Raw genomic sequence first — 21,661 nt, 5'->3', positions numbered from 1 at the left:
GTCGCAATTATATCAAGATGCTTTTAAAATTTAGTTTCAATAGTTTCATCATTTACATATTACTAACAGCCCTATTGATCCCGTGATTTCCATGATTCCATGACTTTTCTTGGTGTTGCAATCTTAATTCCAGGAATGTATGTACATATTTATATTGTGACAAATTCACTGGTAAAGTGCTGAAGGGGCGATATGTTTCACTACGCTTTATGGCGTCAGTAATATAAAACCCACAGTTTTTCCTCCAGCAAGTGAAGTGCGGTGAGGGGTTAAGGTAATTTGTATAATGGGCTGGCTTTTATGTGGACATCCATAGAGGGTGGGAGGATGTCCACCTCATCTCCACCCCAGAGTGTGGTCTGGGGTTGAAGTAGCTAGCTTCCAAAGGCAGCAGTGTTCGGTGTCTGGAGAGGAACATTCCAGAGAAGTGTTTTGTGTTTTGCTTATGCTTGAACCGTGGGTCTTACTAACCCTGAGCCGCCTGATCTCCACTAATACAAGGACTGTGTATAGTGCTACTGTTTTGTTTTGCCAAGAGGGCCATGTTTACTTTGTGCTTCACCTTGGTTTTGTGCTTTGCCTTTGTTTATGCTGCATCTAAATAAACCAAGTGCATTCCTATAGCAACAGCGTTCCCGTGTCTACCTCTCTGTGCAGCTGAATGAGCCGATCTACCATAAACATTATATTGGTATATCTTCACTGGCTTGCTATATATCTACACTTTGTTTCACCTTCCTTTAAGTGGTATATTATTATATCTTATTGTCTGTTCATCTAACTAAGGAAATACAAAACTACTGACATTTAATGTTATCCAGGGATTGAAGGTACCTCCCCTTAAATGAGAGCTCTTTTGGATAAATTCAGTTGAAACAATCAAATACGGCTTCTTGTTTAAGATGATCATCAAGCTGAAATGATAGTTTCTTCTTAAGTTTAAACTAACTGACTGTTAGGGTTGGTGGAAGGCACCAAATATATTTATTAGATGGGATGCAGGAAAGAACCTGCTGCTAAGTAAGTGGCGGCACTATATGGCGGTATGAACCAGCTCTGTTAGCTTCACAGAGCAGCCGAGAAAGCAAGGCTCTGTGCCCTGTTAGACTTTCACAGAGGCACAGGCTAACTACCCAAATGAGAGCAGTCAGTGGTCATGAATGCACACAAAACTCCTCGCCGGAGGTGCCAGCATTCTAGGGGCTTATTTCAGCCAGGTCCCTGAATACACATAAACACAATCTCCTCGCCGGAGGTGTCAGCATTCTAGGGGCTTATTTCAGCCGGGTCCCTGAACACATACAAACACATGACCACACTGGCACAAAGCACATAACTTAAGAAGATACTAGCGCATGGCCGTGCGGCCATGTGAGCCTTAAATAGTTGCAGCACGTACAGGACCTTCAAAGAAGGACCAACGGAGTTGCTGCAGTACTTGAGCATGTGACCCTAGATCTCCACTGAGAGACAGTGTGTGCAAAGCAGGACTTAGTCCCAGAAAAGCCTGTTCGCCGCAGATCAGTGCAGGGTACAAAAGCATAGCCTGGAGAGGCAGCAGTAACCCTTTGCACAGTATCAGTCTCAGTGAGACGTTGAGACCGACGTCTCCGCTGAGGAGGCTCCACTTCGGCAGATGCAAAATGGGAGACCGCAGCAGACACGGATTGAGATCCCCCCTGTGCAGCACAGGAAACTCGAATCCTAACACTGACCCTCGTTTTGGTTGAGATCATTCATTCTTATCATCTAAAGTCTAATGTTAATGGACACCTTTAGGATATGTTGCTTCTAAGGCTAAGTTCACATTAGCGTTCGGGGGCTTTGTGGAGGGCTCTGTACGTCCTCCATTAAGCCCCGCCTACTTCTGCATACTTCTGCATGCGTCCTGCATACCTATCTTTAACATTGGGTATGCAGGACATGCGGATGCATTGTTTTGACACGCCTGCCAACCACATGGGAACGTAACAAGTTGAGTTTTGTGCAAATGGGGGTGCGTCAAAAAGATGCACCCGCATACATCTGCATGTCCTGCATACCCAATGTTAAAGATAGTTACACAGGACGCAAGCAGAAGTATGCAGAAGTAGGCGGGGCTTAACGGAGGACGTACGCAGCCCTCCGCAAAGCACCCGAACGCAAAATGTGAACCCGGCCTAACTGAGCATGCCATGCTATTATGAGAAGTAGGCTTGAAGCCCATCAGAAAACCTATAGTACAGATGGGTAAGGTACTGTAAAAATGTTACTTTAACCTTACTACAAATGGTAAATGACTACTTCCGGATGTATCCTTATGACTAGGGTTGAGCATTCCGATACTGCAAGTATCGGCCGATATTCGCTGTATCGGAGCTCCAATACTGAGTTCCGATATCTTTACAATATTGAATACCGGAATTGGAAGTTCCCATAATGCAATGAGCCAGTTGAGGATCCTAAGAAGTGTGGGCACATCCTGTTAGGCATGTTAGCCATGTTAACTAGCATGGCTGTGATTGGCTGCTGAAATGATGTCATGATGCGCTGTAATGAAGTGTGGGCAGTGCGTGGGTGGAGACTGCGTGTCTGTGTGTGCGGGTGGGGTCTGTGCGTGACCGTGGGGGGTCTGTGCGGGCCTGCCGGGGGTCTGTATGGGCCTGCTGGGGGTCTGTGCGGGCTGCCAGGGGTCTGTGCGGGCCTGCTGGGGGTCTATGCGGGCCTGCCGGGTATCTATGCAGGCTGCCAGGGGTCTGTGCGGGCCTCTCGGGGGTTGTGTGTGTGTGCAGGCATCATCCGATGGGACTACAAGTCCCGTCGGGCTATGCCTGCTACAATGACAGTGATTGACACATTAATCAATGATGGAACACTAGTAGTCCCATCATCCGACTAATGTGTTGAATGTAAAAAAAACCCACAAACATACATACTACATACAACATACTACATACATACATACAACATACATACTACATACATACTACATATTACATACAACATACATACATACTACATACAACATACATACAACATACTACATGCATGCAATATACATACTACATACATACAACATACTACATACATACTGCATACATACAACATACCTACTACATACATACTACATACATACAACATACATACAACATACATACAGCATACATACTACATACATACAACATACATACATACAACATACTACATACATGCTACATACATACAACATACATACTACATACAACATACTACATACAACATACATACTACATACAACATACTACATACAACATACTGCATACATACTACATACATACAACATACATACAACATACTACATACATACAACATACTACATACATACTACATACATACAACATACTACATACATACAACATACATACATACATACATACTACTTACATACATACTACATACATACAACATACTACATACATACAACATGCATACTACATACATACTACATACAATACATTCATACGTTACATACAATACATACAGCTAGACATACAGTACATATAACATAGAGTACATACTCACCATCACTTTTCACTTTGATCCCCGAAGTCAGTGTCATCTGTAAAAAATATTAAAATAACAAACAACCAATATACTCCCTGATCCGCAGAAATCTACAAGTGTCCCACGACGATCTCCCGTGGAGAACAGCAGCATCAGCTGATGCGACCGCTCTCTAGGGGCTCCAGGAATACAATGACGGGAGGAAGGTATCCTTCTGCACTGTATTCCTCCACTGCTGTAAAAAAATAGTCCCTAGTCTCACTTTTGTCATTGCTGTGTGAGAAAGTTCCCACGCAGCTTTTGCCATAAAGTGAGACCAGTGAACTATAGTAACCTCTCAGTGATGCACTGCAGGAGCCATTGTCTCCTCTCAGTGTGTCACTGAAGGTCCTATAGAGCAGTGACAGCAAAACAGCACCAAAAACTGCATCAAAACTGCAACAAAACTGCATCAAAAACGGAACCAAAAACTGCATAAAAGCCTGCATCAAAAACTGGTGCAGTTTTGATGCAGTTTTTGGTGCAGTTTAGGTGCAGTTTTTGGTGCAGTTATGACGCAGTTTTTGATGCAGTTTTGGTGCAGTTTTTGGTGCAGTTTTTGCGCTGTTTTGATGCAGTTTTTGGAAATAAATAAACGGAAAATGTGCATGATTTGAATGGAAACATGTATGATAAAATGAATTCGGAGGCCGGATTCATCATTTCACATCTCAGTTTCATACGTCTTTCACCGGATCCGTCACTGTGCGTTTTTTCGCCGGTCAGAAAAACCGTTCCTCTGCATGTGCTTTCTGTCCGTCAGAAACAGCTTTTTTGATGGATCTGGCAAAAAACGGATCAGGCGCAATCCGGCACTAGTACAACTTTATGAGAAAAAATGGATCCAGCAGAAAAAAAACGGATCGCTTTTTTCAAAACTCGCCGGATTGTGCCTGACAGCAAAAACCTGATGTGTGAAATTAGCTAGATAGATATATGGTTAGAAACATCTATGTATCTATAGATATAGCTATAGATAGATATATCGATAGATAGGCCGATGTTGATAAATGAACATAAAAAAACGATGTGGACTCCCGCACCATTTTCTGCGCCAGAGGAGGAAAGCCGACGGCCGGGGGCCAATATTTGTAGCCTGGGAAGGGGGTAATACCCATGGCCCCTCCCAGGCTATGAATATCAGCTCGCAGCTGTCTGCGTAGCCTTTACTGGCTATTAAAATATGGGGACCCCCCCAAAAAATGACGTGGGGTCCCCCTATATTTTATAGCCAGAAAGGCTATGCAGACAGCTGCGAGCTGATATTCATAGCCTAGAGAGGGGCCATGGATATTGCCCCCCCCCCCCGGCTACAAATACCAGTCCGCAGCCACCCCAGAAATGGCGCATCTGTAAGATGCGCCAATTTCGGCACTTAGCCCCTCTCTTCCCACTCCCGTATAGTGGTCGGATATGGGGTAATAAGGGGTTAATGTCACCTTGCTATTGTAAGGTGACATTAAGCTGGGTTAATAGCGGAGAGGCGTCAATAAGACACCTATCCATTATTAATCCTACAGCATTGATAGAGTTAAAAAAAAATAAAGACACAGCCAGAAAAAAGTATTTTAATATACTTAATTTAGCCATACTTACCATACTTCAGCGCCTGCAAAAAATGTAAAATAATAAACCGTATACTACCTGTCCGCCGTTGTCCAATTAATAACGAGTGTCCCACGTCGATCTCCCCTATATAACAGTGACATCGGTTTTTGGTGCTGTTTTGCTGTCACTGCTCTATAGGACCTTCAGTGACACACTGACAGGAGACAATGGCTCCTGCAGTGCATCACTGAGAGGTTACTATAGTTCACTGGTCTCACTTTATGGCAAAAGCTGCGTGGGAACTTTCTCACACAGCAATGCCAAAAGTGAAACTGGGGACTATTTTTTTACAGCGGCGGAGGAATAAAGTGCGGAAGGATACCTTCCTCCCGTCATTGTATTCCTGGAACCCCTAGAGAGTGGTTGCATCAGCTGATGCTGCTGGACTGCGGAGACCCGTGCGTCATAAATAGTGCCTTCCCCCCTACCACCAAACCCGAAAAGATAACACGAACAGGCTTTGATGGGTTGAAGTAGTCGGTCACAGTTTATTAATTTGATAAGCAGGGAGGGGCAAATTACATTTCGCAACGGGCTCACAGCCGTGGGCTTAGTCTGCAACCGACAGGCGGCCAGCCAATGAGCGGCTACGAAGCTTCGCCCCTCCCTCCACTTCCGCCACGGAGGATCATGTGTACTACCTACAAGTGACTCTGACCCCCACCCATCAGCGCTAGGGCCTGTTCGATTCCGTCTTGTAGACCTGACAAAAATATATCGAGCCCAATGTCCGTGAGATGAATGCCGTCGGGCCTCAGCAGTCCTGATTTGTCGCCTTCCAGTTGGTAGTGGAGAACTACAATGCCGAATTTTGATTTTACAAATCTTGCCACTCTCAGGTTGACTTTTTTTCTTGTTCGTTCTAAGCCTCTTGGGTCCTTAGCCCAGTGCCAGACCGCCCGCGGCACCATCTCCGACCACACCAATATCATATCAGGCAACAGGTGGAAGAAATGCTCGATATCAGCTGTCATCGTTGAACTGAGGTCAATACATCTCCATTTTCCCAGATCGTTGCCACCAGCATGCAAGACTAGTATCACCGGCCCTTTGTTCCTTTTAGCGATGTCGATGGCTTCTGGGAAGATTTTTGGCCACTGTAGGCCTCTTATCCCTCTCCAGTTGACCACTACGTTCGTGAAGCCTGGATTTACACCCCTAGGCTGATGTTTGGCCCGCTTCTTTGTCCAGTAGATGTATGAATGTCCAACCACCCAAACTGCAGGTTTTTGAGCGCCTGGAAAAGACAAGATATGTTACTTAAGCAGGTCGGGTCTTATGTGTCTGGCGAAGCATGCAGATTTCCATCGACCCAATCGCTGAACTTCAACCTCGGGGATGCCAGCCTTAGCCGCCTCGGTGGCAGCCCCTATATGGAAAGAATGTGTACCGTATTCCGATGGATCGACGCTAACGGCTTCGAGACACCGATTAAAAATTGTGTGGAACTGGTATTTGGTAAGGGGGAGCCATCTGCGTGTGACAGAAAGTATCTACCCGTGCATTTCATTGCCGTTTATCTTTTTACTACATTTAATGGGCATACAGGGCCAACCGACGACTTAACATTTGGATTTGCGCACCCTAATGCCCAGAGCCTCATTACATATGACGAGGTCTTCGTTGATTAGTCCGCCATCTAGTGAGGTTTTTGAACGCGGTACCAGCTCACTGATCTGAAGCACTCTGAAAAAGGCGATGGCAAACGCGGCTGACACTAGGACTGACTCGTAATGGGAGGTGCATACCGACGGGGAAATTGTGATAATATCTTGTAGTAAACTCAAAGAAATGGGACAACGACACTCCTGACTAGGTTGGAGCCTTTTCCAGCCTTTAACAGCTTGTCTGATGAAAAAATATTTTGTCACATCTGCCCACCCCAAAAGCTGGAAGAAAAAGGCTATTCCCGAGAGATGGCGCTGCGCCGATGTTCCCGACGTGCCTCTTTGCCTGAGCAAATTCAAAAGATCGACCAGCACTTCGCATCTCGCCCGATCGCACCTATCGACTGGTCTTCCGTGAATTAATGAGCACCACTCGTCCCACGCCTTACCGTAAACCTGCCAGGTAGCCGGCGTAACTGATGCGCGGATCAGTGGCATCATTGATTGGCTACCGTGTCCAAAAGGAATGTTTGACACTGGACACCCGATGATTGTGCGGTCGGAAGGAGAGCTTTGAAGGCCTGCCAATCGGAAAATAACAGAGCGTTAACAAGGTTATCATCAACCGACGTAACTGTGGCACGACACCAGATGTTGTGTTTCAAGCATAGTAATGCCAGGCGGCGCAGCAGCGTGAGTAAAGGTGGGGATGCAGAAGACATGCTGTTCAAGCTCTTTGCTGTGCCGGGGTGTTTTGTGGAGAATTTTATGTTCCTGTTCTCTAGTTGTGCGCCCCAGAGCTCCACTGCCGTTAAAGGGGATAAAGATACCGAATTTAAAGCCGAGATCGAGTTGCAGCGCGGCCTCTTTATTGGGGTAGAGGCTTAGCCAAGGGCCCATTGCAGTAACGTTCACCGGGGTTATGCCATGCAGGTGCTTGGTGCGTACATCTTGCTGCGGGGTGACAGCCACCGCAGGCGGAGCAGTCATGTTTGTATCTACAGGAACCGTGGAAGCGGAAGTACCCCTCGTTATACAGCAAGCAGGCTCCTGGTCTCCGTACAACCACTGAATTTTGGCCTGCGGTGGCTGGGGAATTAGTGGCCGACGACGAAAAGGGGGGCTGTTTTTGGGATAGTATAAGACGCAACCACACATCCGTCGCTTTAACGCCCCAGCCTAGGTCGGGTTGCATGGCAAGCCGCCTGCGGAATTCTTCGTCATACCGCCTCCACACTGACCAACCGTGAGACTTATATGAGTTATATACTAGGTCTTAGTATATGAAGAGCTCGGAACAGCGTTCCGGATGTTTTTGACCCATTATGCAGCCTAAGACTGCAAAGGCCTGAAGCCAGTTATTCATGGTTTGGGCGATTTTTGGTCTGTTTCTTTCGAATCCTGCCCTCCGCTCCTTATCTACGGATTGTTGGTCTTCTGACAATAGCGACCATATATCCACGTAATCGTTATCCCATATTTTCTGCTTTATCTCTGGATCTACGTGTGTACCTAGGGGACTAATTCCGCAGAAAAATGCGTCTTTGTGAAGGCTAGCTGATTGAGCTGTCCTTGCGTCAGTTGGTCCAGCAGGGCGAGTCAGCTGGTGGACCAGCGCCCTGATAGTGGATGCTAATTCTCCTTCCCCTGTGATGTGTATGGCGTGATGCTCGCCAAATTCAGAGCTCTTACCGCTGTCTGACGCAGGCCAAGTGTCTCCCGGTCGTGGGGGTACTCCGACTCCCGTCATAGCGATAACTTGTTGGCAGGAAGCCCAGGGAGATAGATTGGTAGCCCGGGGACCTGCCGGTAGCCGAGGTTGGGGCAGTTGATGGCAATGGCTCATCGTGTGGCTGAGTGGTTACCGCTGATGGTGTCGCTCCCGCCATGTTGATGTGTGGCTGAGCGGTTACCGCTGTTGGCGTCGCTCCAGCCCTGATGGATCCTCGGGGTGAGTGCCGTCTTCTACGGTAGCGCCTCTCGCGGCACTCGGAACTGTCAGACTGTCCCGATAGCGGACCGGGATCTGTCGTGATATGTCTATAGGGGGAATAGTGGGGATTTGGGGGGCCATGGACATACTGCTGAGAGTCTTCAGAGGAGGATGGGGATGGTCTGCGGCATATACGCCTGTGACTGTCGTGGTCAGGGGATATGACGGAGGCACGCTGGCTGTGTGTCATAGCTGGCTGTGTGGGGCGGGGTGATGGCGTTGGCGATAAGGCAACGACGTTAGTCGCCGGGGGTGTGCGGGAAGGGACCGTGGAGGGAGTATTAAACAGCTCCATTTGCATCTGGATGTATGGGGGTGTCAGTGGCGCGCCGTTTATTATTGGTGTGTATGTGTTGCGTGCGCACGTTTGTGTTATACTGTACTGGTCGCAGAGTGTGCTGGTCGGACGAGAAGGCCCGATCAGTGCGCTCCGCGACCGCGTTGCTGGGTGATAGGCCTGACCCCACGGCCCCCCGTGCAGGCATTGCAGCGATGCCTGCCGGAAGGGCATTGTGGGCCAGGCCGCGGCTGGTGGATGATCTGTGCTGGGGCAATGGGAGAGCAGGAGCTGACTAGGGGGGCCAGACAGCACAGCCTGATGACTTGGTGGGCGGGGGCACCCCAGGCTAGCGCTGTGGTCGCCGAGAGTGCAGTTGCGTAATCGTACCGAGCAGGCAGCAGGGAGGGGGATCTGCCTGCAGCTGCGGGGGGCTTGCAGCGCAGCCGGGCTGTTTGGCCACGCCGTACCACTATCCCGCCGAGTGGCTGGCATGCTGCAGAGCTAACGGAGGTGGCGGGTGGTCCCTCGTGATGCCCGGATTTCCGGGCCTGCAGGGAGGAAGTGGGGGCAGAAGTGGGGGTATCCCTGCTTGCCCGCGGTGCGCTCTGGGAGACGGGGTGGGCCTGCATCCTTGAGGAGTGCAGGGGTTGCTCCATGCGTGCCAGGCCCCGGTCTGCAAGGCAGGGACCGGAAGTGACCGGGGCCTGCACATTTGTAGGAGGAGGGGGGCAGCGTGGACAGGCCCGATGTTGTGGCACCTTGCGGCGTGCAGCGGCGCTCGGGGGGTGTGCGGAATGCCCCGAGCGTCTACCCAGGGGCAGCGCTGCAGCGGTAAGAGGAGCGCCGGTGGCTGAGGGCAGAAGCCCCGGCGGAGTGTAGGAGGAGGAACAGCCCGCAGCACCAGCGATGGACAGAGGTGGGTTCTCAGGCGGGGGAGGGGGTGCAGGCAGTCCAGGAGATGGGGCAGCAGTAGTCCAGGAGACACCGAGGTCCATGGGCAGGGGACGGTGGATTGTCAGCCCCAGGGCAGCAGGAGAGGACGAGGCCCCGGGGGAGAGTGCATGGGAGGACGGAGCCCTGGGGGATGGCGAGGAGGCTTGAGGGGAGGCTAGGGGGTGAGGAGAGGGCACAGGAAGGTGAGTACCCTGGCCAGAAATAAGCGAACGCACCCATTGCTCACCTTCCTGTGCAGCTCTCCACTGTATGACTTCGATCATGGGGTCAGACATGGCAGACGGGATATTCGGGACAACAATTGCTTCCAGAGGGTCAACCGGGGAGAAAGAGGAAGGGACTGACCCCGGTACCTGGATTTAACCCTTGTGGGTGAGGCCGGACGCCCCTTCCTCTCTCTTCCCGTTGGTCAGCTGGGCGTCCCAATTAGTGCATCACCTGTGGGAGTAGTGTGAGGGGGGAATTGGCACTGCACGGCGTTTCCTATTAGCTTCATCTATCAGGGGCTCCGCAGTCAGAGGCACATTCCCTATGCGGTACCGTGCCTACCATTCTCCACGGGAGATCGTCGTGGGACACTCGTGGATTTCTGCGGATCAGGGAGTATATTGGTTGTTTGTTATTTTAATATTTTTTACAGATGACACCGACTTTGGGGATCAAAGTGACAAGTGATGGTGAGTATGTACTTTATGTTATATGTACTGTATGTCTGTATGTATGTATTGTATGTAATGTATGAATATATTGCATGTAGTATGTATGTAGTGTGTATGTAGTATGTATGTTGTATTTATGTAGTATGTATGTAGTATGTATGTATGTATTATGCATGTAGTATGTTGTATGTATGTAGTATATATGTAGTATTTATGTAGTATGTATGTAGTATGCATGTAGTATGGTGTATGTATGTTTGTATGTAGTGTGTATGTTGTATGTTGTATGTATGTTGCATGTATGTGGTATGTTGTATGCATGTAGTATGTTGTATGTATGTAGTATGTTGTATGTATGTTGTATGTACAGTATGTATGTAGTATGTGTGTAGTATGTATGTATGTTGTATGTATGTGTGTAGTATGTATGTAGTATGTTGTATGTATGTATGTTGTATGTATGTAGTATGTATGTTTTGGGTTTTTTTTTTTACATTCATCACATTAGCTGGATGATGGGACTACTACTGTTCCATCATTGGCTAATGTGTCAATCACTGTCATTGTAGCAGGCATAGCCCAATGGGACTTGTAATCCCATTGGACGATGCCTGCACACAGATACAAAGACCCCCGAGGGGCCCGCACAGACCCCCGAGAGGCCCAGCAGGCCCACACAGACCCCCGAGAGGTCTGTACAGGCCCTGGCAGACCTGCACAGACCTGCAAGAGGCCCATACAGGCCCCGGCAGGCCTGCACAGACTCCCGAGAGGCCCGTACTGGCCCAGGCAGGCCCGCACAGACCCCTGAGAGGCCCGCAAAGGCCCCAACAGGCCCGCACAGACCCCCGCACAGACACCGCCCGCACACACAGAAACTCACAGTTTCCGCCCACACACCGCCCACACTCTTCCCCCCTCCCGAACTGGATGTGCAAGGAAAGAAGGGGTTTATTTTCATTCCGATATTTGTGTCCCATTGACTTGTATTGGTTTCCGGTATCGGAATCGGCGATACCCGATATTTTTGGGGTATCGTCCGATCCAATCTGATCCGATATTTCCCGATATCAGAAGGTATCGCTCAACACTACTTATGACCACTGCCCTAATTCCTAAAAACAAAAGCACTTTATCCATAACATTCCTAACAGTGGCTCCCACAGATGGTGGCATAGATTGTCTTTCCTCAGTTTGGGAGCATTGTCTGAGAGACTCACACCTTATTCTACAGAATTTTACACTCGCACACTTTCCTTAATTGTTGCTTTTGATAATAGGTGAATACTACACTGTACATACATTTTGTTCTCTTCTCTTTAAAGGCAGAGAGGGAGATCAGTGTCAGAAGGCAGCAGATATTTTGGATAGGACCTATTGCATTATACACATAATCCAGCAAAAATCACATTACAGCAACTGGCAAGTAATGATTATCCTATTTGTAAAGTAATATAGATTTACAGCCATAATTAAATTATACTTGCACTCTTTAGTAGCAATCCGAAAATACAGGTAGGTGTAAATCTCAGCACATTTTTTTTTTACAGCGTGTTATTAAATATTAAGTAAACCCCACATCTAATGTGAATGCACAGGTAATATAACAATGTACAAGTGAGGAAAATCAAACATTACTAAAAGCAATTAGATCTGTCATTGAAACTATTTATTGCAGGAATAAATCCTGGATATTAAATATTTTCTATGCAAGTACCTGTGCATAGTTTTATCAGTTCACATTTTATTTTTTATTCCCAGGAATATGGTATAGGGTGGCATAAGGTATGAGAGCCTGACCACTGTAGTCTAAATCCAAGGTAGACTAACTGCTTGGCGTTACACTGATTTAGTTGTGGACCCATTGTTATGGCCATTTCTCCAAAGTATTCCAGAATCCATTTTTAACCCCGACTACACTGGGCCACATGTTGGTCGTGCTACTGTGCTTGGCCTTAAACGTGCTACCATGGCCTGCCTTGTCTCCGGACTTGTCTCCCATCGAGCACATTTGGGATGTCATTGGCCATCAATTGCAAAGGAGCAGGCAGCAGCAGATCTTGATCTCCCAACTGCAGACAACACAGCAAGACATTCCTCAGACAACCATTAATAACCTCACTGATAGCAGCCAAGTCTGTAAGTGCAGGAATTTCTCCATGTGGCATTCATACTCCATACTAAATAGATCGAGATGTTTAGAAAATTTTCTTTATAGTTTTTTTCATAATTTGCAGATCATTAACATGTCTATCCATCCTGTAATTTTCATAATCCCACAACTTTTCCTTCCTGGTGTTAAAATTTCAATCTTGAAGTCTATGTAATATTGTCTCACGTAAACAAGAGTATTACTATAATATTGCTTGCTTTGTACAATAATATAACTAATAAAAAACTGACCCATATGTACATGAATAAACAGTAACTACTATATTGCTGCCCCCTATGTCCAAGAATAAAACTACTGTAATACTGCCCCCTATGTACAAGAATATAACTACTATAATACTGCCCCCCTATGTACAAGAGTATAAATACTATAATACTATATATAGAGTATAATTATAATACTGCTCCTAAGTACGAGAATATGACTACTATAATACTGAACCTATGTACAAGAATATAACTACTATAATACTGCTCCTATATACAAGAATATTACTACTATAATACTACCCCTATGTACAAGAATATAACTACTATAATACTGCCTCCTATGTACAAGAATATAACTACTATAATACTGCCCGTTATGTACAAGAGTATAACTACGATAATACTGCTCCCATGTACAAGAATATAACCACTATAATACTGCCTCTATGTACAAGAATGTAACTACTGTAGTACTGCCCCCTATGTACAAGAATATAACCACTATAATACTGCCCCTATGTACAAGAATATAACTACTATAATACTGCCTCTATGTGCAAGAATATAACTACTATAATACTGCCCCCTATGTACAAGAATCTAACCACTATAATACTGCCCCTATGTACAAGAATTTAAACTACTATAACACTGCCCCTATGTGCAAGAATATAACTACTATAATACTGCCTCTATGTGCAAGACTATAACTACTATAATACTGCTCCTATGTACAAGAATATAACTACTATAATACCGCCCCCTATGTACAATAATATAACCACTATAATATTGCCCCTATGTACAAGAATATAACTACTATAATACTGCCCCCTATGTACAAGAATATAACTACTATAATACTGCTCCTATGTACAAGAATATAACTACTATAATACCGCCCCCTATGTACAATAATATAACCACTATAATATTGCCCCTATGTACAAGAATATAACTACTATAATACTGCCATCTATTTAAGCAGATGGGCATAATTTTCATTTCTTAACAATCCTGTTACTTGAAACCATAGGGAACAATAATCCATTTCAACCCATTGAGACCTGAAATAGAAAATTAATTGCAGATTGTTTCCAGCTTCTCCGTAAACCGATTTTAGGGTCTCTTAGCTGGTGTGTGAAGGCTAATAACACATTTAAAAGTTAGTGTGAGGTGTTTAGGTCTCTTCTGGTGAAGGGAAGAGAGAACAGAAAATAATTATCAGAATTCATTAATTCTGTCCAGAATTGATTGCATTCTAATCAGGATTTCGCATACACTGTAATCAAAACTAGTAGAGTGGAAAGTTGTACCTTAAAAAGATTCCTTAATTAACAAGGTACTGACAGATATTGCTGTAAAGTACAGTAGTCACATCAGGGCACTTGACTTAATTATATGAATTTGATAATAAGAGTTATAGAGTTATTACTAAGGCCGTTGGCTGTTCCCACATCAGCATACAGATAAATTTTGACGTTACTTTTGTCATAGATTTCATAGCATGATTCTAGTTAAAGTCCTAGCGCAGGATAGATTTGGAGCATACGTTTAATGTATGGCATATTATAATGACATAAGGACATATTGGTTGTACATTTACTAATCCTGGCTCATTTTAGACAGTGATAAAATGCACTAAATGTAAAATAAACTGCACCTGTGATACCTATCATGGTGGCTCTCGTCTTCCTCCAGATATGGACAGCTACCTCTGTTCCTCTGTGGTCTTCTCTGCTATGATAACTCAACATGCTCCAATGTCGTCATGCACCCTGGCCTTATAGCCTGGTTCAGTCAACTTGATACTCCATAAGCATTCAAGTACTTGCATCGTCCACAACTTAGATCCTCCAGGACTCCACTCTGCTATATTTTGTGCCTCCTCACATACTGAGTTCTGCTATGTTGCTGGACTCCATTGCCTCTATGTGCCTCCTTACATATAAAGCTCTGCTACATCTCTACTGTAATTCTGACCTACTCAGCTGTGCTACATGACTTCAGTGAACCCCATGAACTATTCAGCTCTGCCAAATCCCAATGTCTTTCTTGCTGTGCCATTTGCGCGACTGCTTCTCTGGTTACTATGCGTAAGTTCTCCAACTTTATATACAGTCTTTACAGCCTCCACTATTCCAACTGGACTACCCTGCTTCACCAACATCAGGTGTCCATGCTGCTTTCCATCTGCTCCTCTCGACTAAGAACCTTGAGAATCTGTCTCACCAGGTGAAATATAATAAAATATTAACCCTCAACTGGTGAGGTGGGGTTTGCCACACCCCAGGAAATTTTTGTTTGGCTGCCATTCGTTGAAAAATGCTGGTATGAGGATACGTGTCTCACTAGCTTGCATCCATTTCCTTGTCAACAGGATGTCGTCAAGGCCTCTCTCTTCTGGCCACGCATAACAGAGCTAGCTGTCGTTAAGTGCTGTCTTAGCCTTGCTGAACCCCATATTACCACTCATGTAATTTTTTTTACAAATTTTCACATTTTGAAAACTTCTTAATTTTTATCAAAGTATTACATTTTCCGATACTTGTGGGTGTCAAAAATTTGTTATACTCATGTGTAATCAATTGCCAATAAGAAAACGATTAAAACAAACGTGATCTTTGCATTTTCTGTCAAAATTAGAGATTTCTAAACACTGGGGTATAGGAAACCCCACATCACCAGTTGCATGACAAAAACCCCACTTCACCAGTTGAGGGTTAAGGCCATGGATACCAATTGAGTAGCAGAACCACCAGCTTTGCTGGTTGTGTTCACTCTGAGGCTTATGGTCCTCTCCACCTTATACAACAATCTAATTACAAGGGTCAATATTTGGATTCAATTTCAAATTCTGACATCTAGATTTTTTGGGAATGACAGAGCTTCATTGCCATTTTTTATGCCGGACTACATAACAGGATTAAATATATACTACATGTAATCAATCTTAGTCACGCAAGTGAATTTGCGCTTTGAGGAAATATCTAGAGAAGGATCAGGAATGTTGGCTATCCCAGGCTTCTCTAAAGTCTCCACTCATTGAGGATCAACCAGAATCCATAGAAATTGGCCAGAAGACTGCCTGCTTCTGAGTAGAAATGAGCAAACCTTTCAAAGTTCGGTTCGGTTCAGCAAACATCCCGATTTTCGCCAAACAGTTCATTGAACATACTGGAACTCAACTGAATTCAATTGGAGGCAAAACCAAACACAAAGACAACACCTTCAAGGATGCCAAAAAGTTTTCTAAACTGTTAAAATTAGGGGCAGACCCCAGGAAAAGTGGCATCAATTGACAAGAGTACAAGTAGTATAATTATACAGCATGGATTCATGGGACAGGGCTTGGACCAGCATTTCTAGCTTAAACATTGATCAGTAACAGGAGGATGAGTGACAGGTGTAGGCCTGGGCTCTGAGATTCCTGCCAAATTTAGGCAACACACATGAAGCAGACCCATCTTGGAGTCCAAACATTTCCAAAAATTGGGGGCAGACAACAGGAAAAGTGGCATCAATTGGCCCACATTATAAATTTGATAATGGCACAGCAGCAGTCAGCCATGGGCCATGCACAAGGTATCAGGGTCTGGGCCAGCATTTACAGCTTTGAATTTAAATTTCAACTAAGACGAGCTGGGTGAGGAAGTTGTGTAAGCCTGCTTTGCTGGGATACCTCATGCAACAGCTCAAACTGTTTTGTTTTTGCTAAGTCACACTCATGTGGCACAAATATCAGCTTGGTAGACCACTAATGTTAGAATAATGTAAGGATAGTAACACAGATAGTTATCCTTTCCACATCCTTCTCTGATTCCACCTCTCAATTTTGGACCACAACCTCCTCCCATAGACTATTCAAAGTGTGCTCCAACATATAGATGACCGGAATAGTGATCCTGACCACAGCATCGTCATCGCTAACCATCTGAGTAGCTGTCACGGTTCTACCCCTCAGTGTGTCTGGGATGCAGCTACTGACAGCAGGGCCATTCAATCCAGTACAGGGTCGTGCTGAAGCTGTCAGTACTTAAATTGACAGCTTTGCCATCCAATCTGGTGCAGGGGCATGCTGAGCTGTCAGTGTTGATTTACAGCTGGACTATCCAATCTGAGACTGGGAGGCGTTGGCTGTCTCCACGTGTTCATTATTCTGGGTGATTGCCATGTTACTTAACTGAGCTGCTTCTACCAGACCACTGTCAGACATACACTCAGCTTGTTAGGATTGTTCTCCTGTGCCTTGAGTTCTCTATGCTTGATTTTTTGATGCCTGACCTTCGACTTTGTTCTGAGCATCCGACTGTTTAACCCCTTCTGCTCTGATCCTTATCCTCCTCGGAATGCTAACTGACCACGCTTTTGTCTCTTCTTTCTGTTTATGACATTCCTTCCTGGCTTCTGACCTTGGACTGCTTGATAATTCTGACTAATGGCTTGGCTGTAAGAAGTGACTAGCGTCACATTACATCTGGCCAATACGTTTTTCTTTTCCTCAGTATGGATCCTGTTCACACACTTTGTGACCAGGTGGCGAATTTGACGCTGATGACTTAGGATCTGGATAAGGATTGACAGAGTCTGGAGTCATCGCAATATCATATCAGTTGCAGGGTCAGAAAAATAAATTAATGAATACTCGCCCATAACCACCCACTGCTGGCCGTGGCTGTGACGTCAGTACCCTCTGATGTACAGTTGGTCTCTCCTAAACCTGTGATATCCCTCCCTGATAAATTTTCAGGAGAGAAAGACCAGTTTAGGGTATTCAGGGAGAGTTGTAAGTTATTTTTTACCCTACACCCCCAGTCGTCAGGGGATGAGTTCTAGTGGGTGGGAATAATCATGTCCCTACCGTGAGGGAGTACTCAGACTTGGGCATTTTCTTTGTCCTCACAAACCCCAGAACAAATTTAAAAAAAACTGACAGTCACATCCAAACATAGAATAAGTGTGAACACTTATCTATGTTTGGATGTGACGGTCAGTTTTTTGAAATTTGTATTCTTTAGCTTCTGACTGAGCACTCCGCCTTCTAGCCACAGGTGTTTTAATCGCAGCAGGTCCATTACCCCTCCACAGAGAGAGAGAAATTTAGTCTAAGAAGAGGTTTCGCAGGTACCCATTCAGATGAAGACGTTTATTCTCAGCGAGGAAAGGCAAGTATAGGACCTGGTATAAGAGAGATGCCCTAATGTGGTTACCAGGTACACATAAATTGGCCAATTTATGTGCTAAACGCTCTCATTTTTTCATATTTCTAGTGCAGTAATGCAGTTCAATTTTCATGTTACATGTTTGCATGTTTTAGCGCCGCAGTGTGCTGCCTTATTTATTTGAGTCTGGGTGATGACCGAGGAGGTCACCCAGACTCCCAGGTACCTCTTTTTTCCTCTGATAAAGTACTGATAAATACAATGATATCCTTCAAGAACCAGGTGTTATCAACATTGGCGTTCAATGACTGTGGGTCTGCTGCTAACTTTATTGATTTGGGACTGGTTCTGAAGATAGGAATAGGAACAGTTAGTTTAGAAAGACCCATTCAAATCATCACCCTTGACAAGACACCGTTAGCTCACAATTTGGTCTAGAGAGCAACTGCTGGATCGGTACAGGGGTTCCCATGGTTGCAGATTCACAATCCTGTTATTGATTGGTGTCTGAAGGAGATTGTGAAGTGGAGCCCCAAATGTTACAAAACATGTCTAAAAAATGTACAAATATGCTCTGCTAGTCTGAAGGGTCTTCTGGGGTACCTGAAGACTTTGGAGATGTGTTCTCGGAAAAAGAGGTGGAAATATTACCTTCCCATTGTCCCTATGATTGCGCTATTGATTTTATTTATAGAGCAAAATTGCCAAAAGCTCACCTTTACAATTTGCCTGAACAGACCGCCATGAAAAGAATATAGTAACAAAAGTTTATGGAAAGGTCATATCCTCTTCCCGTATAGCTGCTGGATTTTTCTTTGTTAAAAAGAAAGATGGGTGTCTCCGTTCTTACATTGATTTCCGAAAACTAAACAAGATCACGGTTAAAAATACTTACCTACTTCCACTCATCCCTGAACTACAGTATATAATCAGCTTCTGGGGGCCACGGTGTTTTCTAAACTTGATCTTAGAGGGGCATACAATTTGATATGCAAATGATGAGGTGATGAGTGCAAAACAGCGTTTTTAATGTCTGAGGGTCTTTTTGAAAACCTTGTTATGCCTTTTGGATCATCTAATGCACCTGCTGTATTTCAAAATTTTATGAATGATATTTTCTCTGATTGGATTGGAAGGTATGTTGTGATTTCGATCGATGACATTATAATTTTCTCACCAGATTTGGACACTCACCAGGAACATGTCTGTGTTGTGTTACAGAGATTAAGGGAGAACTCTTTGTTAAACTAGAGAAATGTGTTTTTTCTGTTAAGAATATCTCTTTCTTGGGGCTTATCCTGTCAGCAGAAGGGTTTAAGATGGACCCTGGAAAGGTGCAGGCCATAATTGGTTGGGTTCTACCTTGTGATCTTAAGGCTTTACGGCGTTTTCTAGCATTAGACAACTATTATAGAAAATTTATCAAGGGGTTTTTGCAGATTACTAAACCACTTACTGACCTTAATTTTTCTATTACATTCAGGCCAGGGTCTAAGAATGTGAAAGCTGATGCGTTATATCGTAGTCTAGATTCCATTTCTCCTCCAGAACATCCATCCTCCATTATTCCTCAAGGTATTGTGGTGTCTATGGTAACCTCGGAATTGGAAAAACCACAAAAAGAGGACCAAAAATCCTCCAAAAATTCAAGAAATAATACAGCACAAAGGGACTGCAGCGCTTACCTGATCAGGTCTGTGAACTAATGCACTCCCAGAATGCAGCAAACCCATGTGATAAAGAAGGTGGCAATACAGGTGCAAAATACTGATGAAGCAATCACTCACAACCTACCAACTAATGGAGGGGGTGATTGTGGAGCGCCCCCATGGGGCCGTGGGGTACTCGGTATCGGGCCCTGCGGTTCACAGGGGGATGTCACGGTGGCTGACCCGGTCCGTGGCCCTGGGACGTCCATGTAAAAGGGAAATGTCTTTAAAGGGATAAAGTTTGTGTTTGTGATGCCACCTGTGGTATTCGGTCAGGGTGACAGACGCTGCTTTAACACTAGAAGTCCCAGAGACGGGTCATTTGACATTTCTACCTTTGAAACCCAGAGAAGGGTCAAATGACCTAAAGGATTTTATCTATAGCTTATCTTATCTCTATTCACTGTCTTTTGTTCTATAATTAAGGCCATTACTGTTGCACCACAGGAGGTTGTTTGCTGTTTTCCATCCAGTTTACCCATGTAGTTTCAAGTTAAGGTACCTTCACACATAACGATATTGTTAACGATATCGTTGCTATTTGTGACGTAGCAACGATATCGTTAATGAAATCGTTATGTGTGACAGCGACCAACGATCAGGCCCCTGCTGGGAGATCGTTGGTCGCTGAAGAAAGTCCAGAACTTTATTTAGTCGCTGGACTCCCTGCTGACATCGCTGGATCGGCGTGTGTGACGCCGATCCAGCGATGTCTTCACTGGTAACCAGGGTAAACATCGGGTAATTAAGCGCAGGGCCGCGCTTAGTAACCCGATGTTTACCCTGGTTACCATGCTAAAAGTAAAAAAAAACAAACACTAGATACTTACCTACCGCTGTCTGTCCTCCAGCGCTGTGCTCTGCACTCCTCCTGTACTGGCTGTGAGCCGGAAAGCAGAGCGGTGACGTCACCGCTCTGCTTTCCGGCTCACAGACAGTACAGGAGGAGAGCAGAGAAGCAGAGCGCAGCGCTGGAGGACAGACAACGGTAGGTAAGTATCTAGTGTTTTTTTTTTTTACTTTTAGCATGGTAACCAGGGTAAACATCGGGTTACTAAGCGCGGCCCTGCGCTTAGTTACCCGATGTTTACCCTGGTTACCGCCATCGTTGGTCGTTGGAGAGCGGTCTGTGTGACAGCTCTCCAGCGACCAAACAGCGACGCTGCAGCGATCCGGATCGTTGTCGGTATCGCTGCAGCGTCGCTTAATGTGAAGGGGCCTTTAGTTCTGTTCAGTTTATTGTATTTGATAATATAAAGACTATACATATTGTATTTAGTTTAGTATTATTTGTACAAAAAAGCGCTGAAACAATTAATCATTTTTTATATATTTTAAATAGAGAATTAGAAATTTTAGAGCAAGGTACAGCTGTGAGTAATGACCAGAAGCATTTGTGTCTAAGGCTATGTGCACACTTTGCGGATTCCACTGCGGATTTTTCCGCAGCGGAATTCCAAAATCCGCAGTGAAAACCCGTTGCGGTTTTACTGCGGATTTATCGCGTTTTTACTGCGGTTTCTTCTGCGGATTTTCATCTGCAGTTTCCTATTGGAGCAGGTGAAAATCCACAGGAAAGAAGTGACATGCTGCGGAATTTAATCCGCAGCGTTTCCGCGCGGATTTTTCCGCAGCATGTGCACAGCGTTTTTTGTTTCCCATAAGTTTACATTGTACTGTAAACTCAGGGGAAACTGCTGCAGATCCACAGCGGTCAAAGGTACCGTTACATGTTACGATCTCGTC

The sequence above is a fragment of the Ranitomeya imitator genome, chromosome 2 (genome assembly GCF_032444005.1).
Source record: "Ranitomeya imitator isolate aRanImi1 chromosome 2, aRanImi1.pri, whole genome shotgun sequence".
Taxonomy (NCBI): domain Eukaryota; kingdom Metazoa; phylum Chordata; class Amphibia; order Anura; family Dendrobatidae; genus Ranitomeya; species Ranitomeya imitator.
Note: the sequence above shows the minus strand (reverse complement) of the source record.